The sequence below is a fragment of the Alosa pseudoharengus genome, unplaced genomic scaffold (assembly GCF_046254945.1).
Source record: "Alosa pseudoharengus isolate Yale_2024_CS ecotype anadromous, Long Island Sound unplaced genomic scaffold, YU_APseudo_1.1 YU_APseudo_1.1_scf_13, whole genome shotgun sequence".
NCBI lineage: Eukaryota > Metazoa > Chordata > Actinopteri > Clupeiformes > Clupeidae > Alosa > Alosa pseudoharengus.
In genome coordinates, this window is record NW_027468598.1 from 38742213 (window position 1) to 38754712 (window position 12500).

Below are 12500 nucleotides of genomic sequence, written 5' to 3' on the forward strand. Positions count from 1 at the left end.
ACTCCACTTAAGATAATGCATAGAGAGCAGCGTTCTACTCCTCTTAAGATAATGCAGAGCAGCGTTCTACTCCTCTTAAGATAGTGCAGAGCAGCGTTCTACTCCTCTTAAGATAATGCAGAGCAGCGTTCTACTCCTCTTAAGATAATGCAGAGCAGCGTTCTACTCCACTTAAGATAATGCAGAGCAGCGTTTTAATCCTCTTAAGATAATGCAGAAGAGCGTTCTACTCAGATAATGCAGAGCAGCGTTCTACTCCACTTAAGATAATGCAGAGCAGCGTTCTACTCAGATAATGCAGAGCAGCGTTCTACTCCACTTAAGATAATGCAGAGCAGCGTTCTACTCAGATAATGCAGAGCAGCGTTCTACTCAGATAATGCAGAGCAGCGTTCTACTCCTCTTAAGATAATGCAGAGCAGCATTCTACTCCACTTAAGATAATGCAGAGCAGCGTTTAAATCCTCTTAAGATAATGCAGAGCAGCATTCTACTCCACTTAAGATAATGCAGAGCAGCATTTTAATCCTCTTAAGATAATGCAAAGCAGCGTTCTACTCCTCTTAAGATAATGCAGAGCAGCGTTCTACTCCACTTAAGATAATGCAGAGCAGCGGTTTAATTCTCTTAAGATAATGCAGAGCAGCGTTCTACTCCTCTTAAGATAATAAGATAATGCAGAGCAGCGTTCTACTCCTCTTAAGATAATGCAGAGCAGCGTTCTACTCCACTTAAGATAATGCAGAGCAGCGTTCTTGTCCTCTTAAGATAATGCAGAGCAGCATTCTACTCCACTTAAGATAATGCAGAGCAGCGTTCTACTCCTCTTAAGATAATGCAGAGCAGCATTCTACTCCACTTAAGATAATGCATAGAGAGCAGCGTTCTACTCCTCTTAAGATAATGCAGAGCAGCGTTCTACTCCTCTTAAGATAGTGCAGAGCAGCGTTCTACTCCTCTTAAGATAATGCAGAGCAGCATTCTACTCCACTTAAGATAATGCAGAGCAGCATTCTACTCCACTTAAGATAATGCAGAGCAGCGTTCTACTCCTCTTAAGATAATGCAGAGCAGCGTTCTACTCCTCTTAAGATAATGCAGAGCAGCGTTCTACTCCACTTAAGATAATGCAGAGCAGCGTTTTAATCCTCTTAAGATAATGCAGAAGAGCGTTCTACTCAGATAATGCAGAGCAGCGTTCTACTCCACTTAAGATAATGCAGAGCAGCGTTCTACTCAGATAATGCAGAGCAGCGTTCTACTCCACTTAAGATAATGCAGAGCAGCGTTCTACTCAGATAATGCAGAGCAGCGTTCTACTCAGATAATGCAGAGCAGCGTTCTACTCCTCTTAAGATAATGCAGAGCAGCATTCTACTCCACTTAAGATAATGCAGAGCAGCGTTTTAATCCTCTTAAGATAATGCAGAGCAGCATTCTACTCCACTTAAGATAATGCAGAGCAGCATTTTAATCCTCTTAAGATAATGCAGAGCAGCGTTCTACTCCTCTTAAGATAATGCAGAGCAGCGTTCTACTCCACTTAAGATAATGCAGAGCAGCGTTTTAATCCTCTTAAGATAATGCAGAGCAGCGTTCTACTCCTCTTAAGATAATGCAGAGCAGCGTTCTACTCCTCTTAAGATAATGCAGAGCAGCGTTCTTGTCCTCTTAAGATAATGCAGAGCAGCGTTTTAATCCTCTTAAGATAATGCAGAGCAGCGTTTTAATCCTCTTAAGATAATGCAGAGCAGCGTTCTACTCCACTTAAGATAATGCAGAGCAGCGTTTTAATCCTCTTAAGATAATGCAGAGCAGCGTTCTTGTCCTCTTAAGATAATGCAGAGCAGCGTTCTACTCCACTTAAGATAATGCAGAGCAGCGTTCTACTCCTCTTAAGATAATGCAGAGCAGCATTTTACTCCACTTAAGATAATGCAGAGCAGTGTTCTTGTCCTCTTAAGATAATGCAGAGCAGCGTTCTACTCCACTTAAGATAATGCAGAGCAGCGTTCTACGAGCAGCGTTCTACTCCACTTAAGATAATGCAGAGCAGCGTTCTACTCCTCTTAAGATAATGCAGAGCAGCGTTCTTGTCCTCTTAAGATAATGCAGAGCAGCGTTTTAATCCTCTTAAGATAATGCAGAGCAGCGTTCTACTCCTCTTAAGATAATGCAAAGCAGAGTTTTAATCCTCTTAAGATAATGCAGAGCAGCGTTCTACTCCACTTAAGATAATGCAGAGCAGCGTTCTTGTCCTCTTAAGATAATGCAGAGCAGCATTCTACTCCACTTAAGATAATGCAGAGCAGTGTTCTTGTCCTCTTAAGATAATGCAGAGCAGCGTTCTACTCCTCTTAAGATAATGCAGAGCAGCGTTCTACTCCTCTTAAGATAATGCAGAGCAGCGTTTTAATCCTCTTAAGATAATGCAGAGCAGCGTTCTACTCCTCTTAAGATAATGCAGAGCAGCGTTTTAATCCTCTTAAGATAATGCAGAGCAGCGTTCTACTCCACTTAAGATAATGCAGAGCAGCGTTTTAATCCTCTTAAGATAATGCAGAGCAGCGTTCTTGTCCTCTTAAGATAATGCAGAGCAGCGTTCTACTCCACTTAAGATAATGCAGAGCAGCGTTCTACTCCTCTTAAGATAATGCAGAGCAGCGTTCTTGTCCTCTTAAGATAATGCAGAGCAGCATTCTACTCCACTTAAGATAATGCAGAGCAGTGTTCTTGTCCTCTTAAGATAATGAAGAGCAGCGTTCTACTCCACTTAAGATAATGCAGAGCAGCGTTCTACTCCACTTAAGATAATGCAGAGCAGCGTTCTTGTCCTCTTAAGATAATGCAGAGCAGCGTTCTACTCCACTTAAGATAATGCAGAGCAGCGTTCTACTCCTCTTAAGAAAATGCAGAGCAGCGTTCTACTCAGATAATGCAGAGCAGCGTTCTACTCCTCTTAAGATAATGCAGAGCAGCGTTCTACTCCACTTAAGATAATGCAGAGCAGCGTTTTAATCCTCTTAAGATAATGCAGAGCAGTGTTCTACTCAGATAATGCAGAGCAGCGTTCTACTCCACTTAAGATAATGCAGAGCAGCGTTCTACTCAGATAATGCAGAGCAGCGTTCTACTCCTCTTAAGATAATGCAGAGCAGCATTCTACTCCACTTAAGATAATGCAGAGCAGCGTTCTACTCCTCTTAAGATAATGCAGAGCAGCGTTTTAATCCTCTTAAGATAATGCAGAGCAGCATTCTACTCCACTTAAGATAATGCAGAGCAGCGTTCTACTCCACTTAAGATAATGCAGAGCAGCGTTCTACTCAGATAATGCAGAGCAGCGTTCTACTCAGATAATGCAAAGCAGCGTTCTACTCCTCTTAAGATAATGCAGAGCAGCGTTCTACTCCTCTTAAGATAATGCAGAGCAGCATTCTACTCCACTTAAGATAATGCAGAGCAGCGTTTTAATCCTCTTAAGATAATGCAGAGCAGCGTTCTACTCCTCTTAAGATAGTGCAGAGCAGCGTTCTACTCCTCTTAAGATAATGCAGAGCAGAGTTTTAATCCTCTTAAGATAATGCAGAGCAGCGTTCTACTCCACTTAAGATAATGCAGAGCAGCGTTCTTGTCCTCTTAAGATAATGCAGAGCAGCGTTCTACTCCACTTAAGATAATGCAGAGCAGCGTTCTACTCCTCTTAAGAAAATGCAGAGCAGCGTTCTACTCAGATAATGCAGAGCAGCGTTCTACTCCTCTTAAGATAATGCAGAGCAGCGTTCTACTCCACTTAAGATAATGCAGAGCAGCGTTTTAATCCTCTTAAGATAATGCAGAGCAGCATTTTAATCCTCTTAAGATAATGCAGAGCAGCATTCTACTCCACTTAAGATAATGCAGAGCAGCGTTCTACTCCACTTAAGATAATGCATAGAGAGCAGCGTTCTACTCCTCTTAAGATAATGCAGAGCAGCGTTCTACTCCTCTTAAGATAGTGCAGAGCAGCGTTCTACTCCTCTTAAGATAATGCAGAGCAGCATTCTACTCCACTTAAGATAATGCAGAGCAGCGTTCTACTCCACTTAAGATAATGCAGAGCAGCGTTCTACTCCTCTTAAGATAATGCAGAGCAGCGTTCTACTCCTCTTAAGATAATGCAGAGCAGCGTTCTACTCCACTTAAGATAATGCAGAGCAGCGTTTTAATCCTCTTAAGATAATGCAGAAGAGCGTTCTACTCAGATAATGCAGAGCAGCGTTCTACTCCACTTAAGATAATGCAGAGCAGCGTTCTACTCAGATAATGCAGAGCAGCGTTCTACTCCACTTAAGATAATGCAGAGCAGCGTTCTACTCAGATAATGCAGAGCAGCGTTCTACTCAGATAATGCAGAGCAGCGTTCTACTCCTCTTAAGATAATGCAGAGCAGCATTCTACTCCACTTAAGATAATGCAGAGCAGCGTTTTAATCCTCTTAAGATAATGCAGAGCAGCATTCTACTCCACTTAAGATAATGCAGAGCAGCATTTTAATCCTCTTAAGATAATGCAGAGCAGCGTTCTACTCCTCTTAAGATAATGCAGAGCAGCGTTCTACTCCACTTAAGATAATGCAGAGCAGCGTTTTAATCCTCTTAAGATAATGCAGAGCAGCGTTCTACTCCTCTTAAGATAATGCAGAGCAGCGTTCTTGTCCTCTTAAGATAATGCAGAGCAGCGTTTTAATCCTCTTAAGATAATGCAGAGCAGCGTTCTACTCCTCTTAAGATAATGCAGAGCAGCGTTTTAATCCTCTTAAGATAATGCAGAGCAGCGTTCTACTCCACTTAAGATAATGCAGAGCAGCGTTTTAATCCTCTTAAGATAATGCAGAGCAGCGTTCTTGTCCTCTTAAGATAATGCAGAGCAGCGTTCTACTCCACTTAAGATAATGCAGAGCAGCGTTCTACTCCTCTTAAGATAATGCAGAGCAGCATTTTACTCCACTTAAGATAATGCAGAGCAGTGTTCTTGTCCTCTTAAGATAATGCAGAGCAGCGTTCTACTCCACTTAAGATAATGCAGAGCAGCGTTCTACGAGCAGCGTTCTACTCCACTTAAGATAATGCAGAGCAGCGTTCTACTCCTCTTAAGATAATGCAGAGCAGCGTTCTTGTCCTCTTAAGATAATGCAGAGCAGCGTTTTAATCCTCTTAAGATAATGCAGAGCAGCGTTCTACTCCTCTTAAGATAATGCAAAGCAGAGTTTTAATCCTCTTAAGATAATGCAGAGCAGCGTTCTACTCCACTTAAGATAATGCAGAGCAGCGTTCTTGTCCTCTTAAGATAATGCAGAGCAGCATTCTACTCCACTTAAGATAATGCAGAGCAGTGTTCTTGTCCTCTTAAGATAATGCAGAGCAGCGTTCTACTCCTCTTAAGATAATGCAGAGCAGCGTTCTACTCCTCTTAAGATAATGCAGAGCAGCGTTTTAATCCTCTTAAGATAATGCAGAGCAGCGTTCTACTCCTCTTAAGATAATGCAGAGCAGCGTTTTAATCCTCTTAAGATAATGCAGAGCAGCGTTCTACTCCACTTAAGATAATGCAGAGCAGCGTTTTAATCCTCTTAAGATAATGCAGAGCAGCGTTCTTGTCCTCTTAAGATAATGCAGAGCAGCGTTCTACTCCACTTAAGATAATGCAGAGCAGCGTTCTACTCCTCTTAAGATAATGCAGAGCAGCGTTCTTGTCCTCTTAAGATAATGCAGAGCAGCATTCTACTCCACTTAAGATAATGCAGAGCAGTGTTCTTGTCCTCTTAAGATAATGAAGAGCAGCGTTCTACTCCACTTAAGATAATGCAGAGCAGCGTTCTACTCCACTTAAGATAATGCAGAGCAGCGTTCTACTCCTCTTAAGATAATGCAGAGCAGCGTTCTTGTCCTCTTAAGATAATGCAGAGCAGCGTTTTAATCCTCTCAAGATAATGCAGAGCAGCGTTCTACTCCTCTTAAGATAATGCAGAGCAGAGTTTTAATCCTCTTAAGATAATGCAGAGCAGCGTTCTACTCCACTTAAGATAATGCAGAGCAGCGTTCTACTCCACTTAAGATAATGCAGAGCAGCGTTCTTGTCCTCTTAAGATAATGCAGAGCAGCGTTCTACTCCACTTAAGATAATGCAGAGCAGCGTTCTACTCCTCTTAAGAAAATGCAGAGCAGCGTTCTACTCAGATAATGCAGAGCAGCGTTCTACTCCTCTTAAGATAATGCAGAGCAGCGTTCTACTCCACTTAAGATAAGGCAGAGCAGCGTTTTAATCCTCTTAAGATAATGCAGAGCAGTGTTCTACTCAGATAATGCAGAGCAGCGTTCTACTCCACTTAAGATAATGCAGAGCAGCGTTCTACTCAGATAATGCAGAGCAGCGTTCTACTCCTCTTAAGATAATGCAGAGCAGCATTCTACTCCACTTAAGATAATGCAGAGCAGCGTTTTAATCCTCTTAAGATAATGCAGAGCAGCGTTTTAATCCTCTTAAGATAATGCAGAGCAGCATTCTACTCCACTTAAGATAATGCAGAGCAGCGTTCTACTCCACTTAAGATAATGCAGAGCAGCGTTCTACTCAGATAATGCAGAGCAGCGTTCTACTCAGATAATGCAAAGCAGCGTTCTACTCCTCTTAAGATAATGCAGAGCAGCGTTCTACTCCTCTTAAGATAATGCAGAGCAGCATTCTACTCCACTTAAGATAATGCAGAGCAGCGTTTTAATCCTCTTAAGATAATGCAGAGCAGCGTTCTACTCCTCTTAAGATAGTGCAGAGCAGCGTTCTACTCCTCTTAAGATAATGCAGAGCAGAGTTTTAATCCTCTTAAGATAATGCAGAGCAGCGTTCTACTCCACTTAAGATAATGCAGAGCAGCGTTCTTGTCCTCTTAAGATAATGCAGAGCAGCGTTCTACTCCACTTAAGATAATGCAGAGCAGCGTTCTACTCCTCTTAAGAAAATGCAGAGCAGCGTTCTACTCAGATAATGCAGAGCAGCGTTCTACTCCTCTTAAGATAATGCAGAGCAGCGTTCTACTCCACTTAAGATAATGCAGAGCAGCGTTTTAATCCTCTTAAGATAATGCAGAGCAGCGTTCTACTCCTCTTAAGATAGTGCAGAGCAGCGTTCTACTCCTCTTAAGATAATGCAGAGCAGCATTCTACTCCACTTAAGATAATGCAGAGCAGCGTTCTACTCCACTTAAGATAATGCAGAGCAGCGTTCTACTCCTCTTAAGATAATGCAGAGCAGCGTTCTACTCCTCTTAAGATAATGCAGAGCAGCGTTCTACTCCACTTAAGATAATGCAGAGCAGCGTTTTAATCCTCTTAAGATAATGCAGAAGAGCGTTCTACTCAGATAATGCAGAGCAGCGTTCTACTCCACTTAAGATAATGCAGAGCAGCGTTCTACTCAGATAATGCAGAGCAGCGTTCTACTCCACTTAAGATAATGCAGAGCAGCGTTCTACTCAGATAATGCAGAGCAGCGTTCTACTCAGATAATGCAGAGCAGCGTTCTACTCCTCTTAAGATAATGCAGAGCAGCATTCTACTCCACTTAAGATAATGCAGAGCAGCGTTTTAATCCTCTTAAGATAATGCAGAGCAGCATTCTACTCCACTTAAGATAATGCAGAGCAGCATTTTAATCCTCTTAAGATAATGCAGAGCAGCGTTCTACTCCTCTTAAGATAATGCAGAGCAGCGTTCTACTCCACTTAAGATAATGCAGAGCAGCGTTTTAATCCTCTTAAGATAATGCAGAGCAGCGTTCTACTCCTCTTAAGATAATGCAGAGCAGCGTTCTTGTCCTCTTAAGATAATGCAGAGCAGCGTTTTAATCCTCTTAAGATAATGCAGAGCAGCGTTCTACTCCTCTTAAGATAATGCAGAGCAGCGTTTTAATCCTCTTAAGATAATGCAGAGCAGCGTTCTACTCCACTTAAGATAATGCAGAGCAGCGTTTTAATCCTCTTAAGATAATGCAGAGCAGCGTTCTTGTCCTCTTAAGATAATGCAGAGCAGCGTTCTACTCCACTTAAGATAATGCAGAGCAGCGTTCTACTCCTCTTAAGATAATGCAGAGCAGCATTTTACTCCACTTAAGATAATGCAGAGCAGTGTTCTTGTCCTCTTAAGATAATGCAGAGCAGCGTTCTACTCCACTTAAGATAATGCAGAGCAGCGTTCTACGAGCAGCGTTCTACTCCACTTAAGATAATGCAGAGCAGCGTTCTACTCCTCTTAAGATAATGCAGAGCAGCGTTCTTGTCCTCTTAAGATAATGCAGAGCAGCGTTTTAATCCTCTTAAGATAATGCAGAGCAGCGTTCTACTCCTCTTAAGATAATGCAAAGCAGAGTTTTAATCCTCTTAAGATAATGCAGAGCAGCGTTCTACTCCACTTAAGATAATGCAGAGCAGCGTTCTTGTCCTCTTAAGATAATGCAGAGCAGCATTCTACTCCACTTAAGATAATGCAGAGCAGTGTTCTTGTCCTCTTAAGATAATGCAGAGCAGCGTTCTACTCCTCTTAAGATAATGCAGAGCAGCGTTCTACTCCTCTTAAGATAATGCAGAGCAGCGTTTTAATCCTCTTAAGATAATGCAGAGCAGCGTTCTACTCCTCTTAAGATAATGCAGAGCAGCGTTTTAATCCTCTTAAGATAATGCAGAGCAGCGTTCTACTCCACTTAAGATAATGCAGAGCAGCGTTTTAATCCTCTTAAGATAATGCAGAGCAGCGTTCTTGTCCTCTTAAGATAATGCAGAGCAGCGTTCTACTCCACTTAAGATAATGCAGAGCAGCGTTCTACTCCTCTTAAGATAATGCAGAGCAGCGTTCTTGTCCTCTTAAGATAATGCAGAGCAGCATTCTACTCCACTTAAGATAATGCAGAGCAGTGTTCTTGTCCTCTTAAGATAATGAAGAGCAGCGTTCTACTCCACTTAAGATAATGCAGAGCAGCGTTCTACTCCACTTAAGATAATGCAGAGCAGCGTTCTACTCCTCTTAAGATAATGCAGAGCAGCGTTCTTGTCCTCTTAAGATAATGCAGAGCAGCGTTCTACTCCACTTAAGATAATGCAGAGCAGCGTTCTACTCCTCTTAAGAAAATGCAGAGCAGCGTTCTACTCAGATAATGCAGAGCAGCGTTCTACTCCTCTTAAGATAATGCAGAGCAGCGTTCTACTCCACTTAAGATAATGCAGAGCAGCGTTCTACTCCACTTAAGATAATGCAGAGCAGCGTTCTTGTCCTCTTAAGATAATGCAGAGCAGCGTTCTACTCCACTTAAGATAATGCAGAGCAGCGTTCTACTCCTCTTAAGAAAATGCAGAGCAGCGTTCTACTCAGATAATGCAGAGCAGCGTTCTACTCCTCTTAAGATAATGCAGAGCAGCGTTCTACTCCACTTAAGATAATGCAGAGCAGCGTTTTAATCCTCTTAAGATAATGCAGAGCAGTGTTCTACTCAGATAATGCAGAGCAGCGTTCTACTCCACTTAAGATAATGCAGAGCAGCGTTCTACTCAGATAATGCAGAGCAGCGTTCTACTCCTCTTAAGATAATGCAGAGCAGCATTCTACTCCACTTAAGATAATGCAGAGCAGCGTTTTAATCCTCTTAAGATAATGCAGAGCAGCGTTTTAATCCTCTTAAGATAATGCAGAGCAGCATTCTACTCCACTTAAGATAATGCAGAGCAGCGTTCTACTCCACTTAAGATAATGCAGAGCAGCGTTCTACTCAGATAATGCAGAGCAGCGTTCTACTCAGATAATGCAAAGCAGCGTTCTACTCCTCTTAAGATAATGCAGAGCAGCGTTCTACTCCTCTTAAGATAATGCAGAGCAGCATTCTACTCCACTTAAGATAATGCAGAGCAGCGTTTTAATCCTCTTAAGATAATGCAGAGCAGCGTTCTACTCCTCTTAAGATAGTGCAGAGCAGCGTTCTACTCCTCTTAAGATAATGCAGAGCAGAGTTTTAATCCTCTTAAGATAATGCAGAGCAGCGTTCTACTCCACTTAAGATAATGCAGAGCAGCGTTCTTGTCCTCTTAAGATAATGCAGAGCAGCGTTCTACTCCACTTAAGATAATGCAGAGCAGCGTTCTACTCCTCTTAAGAAAATGCAGAGCAGCGTTCTACTCAGATAATGCAGAGCAGCGTTCTACTCCTCTTAAGATAATGCAGAGCAGCGTTCTACTCCACTTAAGATAATGCAGAACAGCGTTCTACTCAGATAATGCAGAGCAGCGTTCTACTCAGATAATGCAGAGCAGCATTCTACTCCACTTAAGATAATGCAGAGCAGCGTTCTACTCCTCTTAAGATAATGCAGAGCAGCGTTCTACTCCTCTTAAGATAATGCAGAGCAGCATTCTACTCCACTTAAGATAATGCATGCAGAGCAGCGTTCTACTCCTCTTAAGATAATGCAGAGCAGCGTTCTACTCCTCTTAAGATAATGCAGAGCAGCATTCTACTCCACTTAAGATAATGCATGCAGAGCAGCGTTCTACTCCTATTAAGATAATGCAGAGCAGCGTTCTACTCCTCTTAAGATAGTGCAGAGCAGCGTTCTACTCCTCTTAAGATAATGCAGAGCAGCATTCTACTCCACTTAAGATAATGCAGAGCAGCGTTCTACTCCTCTTAAGATAATGCAGAGCAGCGTTCTACTCCACTTAAGATAATGCAGAGCAGCGTTCTACTCCACTTAAGATAATGCAGAGCAGCATTTTAATCCTCTTAAGATAATGCAGAGCAGCGTTCTACTCCACTTAAGATAATGCAGAGCAGCGTTTTAATCCTCTTAAGATAATGCAGAGCAGTGTTCTACTCAGATAATGCAGAGCAGCGTTCTACTCCACTTAAGATAATGCAGAGCAGCGTTCTACTCAGATAATGCAGAGCAGCGTTCTACTCCTCTTAAGATAATGCAGAGCAGCATTCTACTCCACTTAAGATAATGCAGAGCAGCGTTTTAATCCTCTTAAGATAATGCAGAGCAGCATTCTACTCCACTTAAGATAATGCAGAGCAGCGTTCTACTCCTCTTAAGATAATGCAGAGCAGCATTCTACTCCACTTAAGATAATGCAGAGCAGCATTTTAATCCTCTTAAGATAATGCAGAGCAGCATTCTACTCCACTTAAGATAATGCAGAGCAGCATTCTACTCCACTTAAGATAATGCAGAGCAGCATTCTACTCCACTTAAGATAATGCATGCAGAGCAGCGTTCTACTCCTCTTAAGATAATGCAGAGCAGCGTTCTACTCCTCTTAAGATAATGCAGAGCAGCATTCTACTCCACTTAAGATAATGCATGCAGAGCAGCGTTCTACTCCTATTAAGATAATGCAGAGCAGCGTTCTACTCCTCTTAAGATAGTGCAGAGCAGCGTTCTACTCCTCTTAAGATAATGCAGAGCAGCATTCTACTCCACTTAAGATAATGCAGAGCAGCGTTCTACTCCTCTTAAGATAATGCAGAGCAGCGTTCTACTCCACTTAAGATAATGCAGAGCAGCGTTCTACTCCACTTAAGATAATGCAGAGCAGCATTTTAATCCTCTTAAGATAATGCAGAGCAGCGTTCTACTCCACTTAAGATAATGCAGAGCAGCGTTTTAATCCTCTTAAGATAATGCAGAGCAGTGTTCTACTCAGATAATGCAGAGCAGCGTTCTACTCCACTTAAGATAATGCAGAGCAGCGTTCTACTCAGATAATGCAGAGCAGCGTTCTACTCCTCTTAAGATAATGCAGAGCAGCATTCTACTCCACTTAAGATAATGCAGAGCAGCGTTTTAATCCTCTTAAGATAATGCAGAGCAGCATTTTAATCCTCTTAAGATAATGCAGAGCAGCATTCTACTCCACTTAAGATAATGCAGAGCAGCGTTTTAATCCTCTTAAGATAATGCAGAGCAGCGTTCTACTCCACTTAAGATAATGCAGAGCAGCGTTCTACTCCTCTTAAGATAATGCAGAACAGCGTTCTACTCCACTTAAGATAATGCAGAGCAGCGTTTTAATCCTCTTAAGATAATGCAGAGCAGCGTTCTACTCAGATAATGCAGAGCAGCGTTCTACTCCACTTAAGATAATGCATGCAGAGCAGCGTTCTACTCCTCTTAAGATAATGCAGAGCAGCGTTCTACTCCTCTTAAGATAGTGCAGAGCAGCGTTCTACTACTCTTAAGATAATGCAGAGCAGCATTCTACTCCACTTAAGATAATGCAGAGCAGCGTTCTACTCCTCTTAAGATAATGCAGAGCAGCGTTCTACTCCACTTAAGATAATGCAGAGCAGCGTTTTAATCCTCTTAAGATAATGCAGAGCAGCGTTCTACTCAGATAATGCAGAGCAGCGTTCTACTCCACTTAAGATAATGCAGAGCAGCGTTCTACTCAGATAATGCAGAGCAGCGTTCTACTCTACTCC

General features: G+C 42.2%; 1 protein-coding gene across 1 annotated transcript in view; it reads right to left on the bottom strand.

Moving 5' to 3' along the window:
- grm5b (glutamate receptor, metabotropic 5b) overlaps positions 1-12500 on the bottom strand; it is a 58263-nt gene that overhangs the window by 20104 nt on the left and 25659 nt on the right. The gene's annotated exons all lie outside the window — the stretch shown is intronic.